The sequence below is a fragment of the Trichechus manatus genome, unplaced genomic scaffold, assembly GCF_000243295.1.
Source record: "Trichechus manatus latirostris isolate Lorelei unplaced genomic scaffold, TriManLat1.0 scaffold00394, whole genome shotgun sequence".
Lineage (NCBI taxonomy): Eukaryota > Metazoa > Chordata > Mammalia > Sirenia > Trichechidae > Trichechus > Trichechus manatus.
The window spans coordinates 228,975-229,973 of record NW_004444330.1 but is presented as its reverse complement, the minus strand read 5'-3'; the positions used below and the strand labels follow the sequence as shown (position 1 = coordinate 229,973).

General features: G+C 47.2%; 1 pseudogene; it reads left to right on the top strand.

The window, feature by feature from the left end:
- Window positions 1–6: 6 nt before the first annotated feature.
- LOC101352342 (olfactory receptor 24-like) lies at window positions 7–770 on the top strand (annotated as a pseudogene).
- The last annotated feature ends 229 nt before the right edge of the window (window positions 771–999 follow it).

Genomic DNA, 999 nt, shown 5'->3' with positions numbered 1-999 from the left:
AGTCCCATGTACTTCTTCCTCACTAATCTCTCCTTTGTCGACATCTGCTTCACCACCAATCTCATCCCCAAGCTTTTGGTTAACCATGTGTCAAGAACATGGACTATCTCCTACCCCTACTGCCTGACTCAAATGTACTTCCTCATCTCCTTTGCCCACATGGACACCTTTCTGTTGGCGGTCATGGCACTGGACCATTACGTTGTCATCTACAACCCCCTGCAGTATCTCATCATCAACATCATCACCCCCCAGCTGTGTGGGGGACTGGCCATTCTGGTGTGGACATGTTCCAGCCTCATCTCCCTAGTCCACACGCTCTTCATGAGCAGATTAACCTTCTGCTCCTCTGCCCAGGAGATCTCTCACTTTTACTGTGATGCCTACCTTCTCATGAAGATTGCCTGTTCAGACACACGTGTCAATCAGCATGTGTTCCTGGCTGCCGTGGTCCTGTGCGTGGGCCCCTGTGTGCTCATCATGGTGTCCTACATCTGCACTGCTGTAGCTGTTCTGCAGATTCCATCTGCCCCAGGAAGACGCAAGGCATTTTCTACTTGTTGCTCCTACCTGTCTGTGGTCAACCTGTTCTACGGAACTGTCCTGAGGATATACGTACGACCCCGACTCCTTCTTAGCCCAGGACACTAGCAACCATCATGTACACTGTGGTGATCCCCATGCTAAACCCCTTCATCTACAGCCTGAGGAACAAGGACATGAAGGAGGCCATGAAAAGACTCTTCAGCAGGGGCTCAAAATTCTCTTAGTGGTAATGAGTGCTGGGCTGATATCTGGAGAGGCCTAAGATATAATCAACACCACCCCTTCCCACACACACACTCTTATTTTTAAATGAAAAACTTGAAACTAGAAGAAAAACTTTATTAATACATGTATCTCTGGGAATCTAATTCATCTGCAGGTAACAGAAAACCCAAATGACATTATCTTAAACAAGACAATGGTGTACTTTTGTCTTTCATAACGACAAGTCCA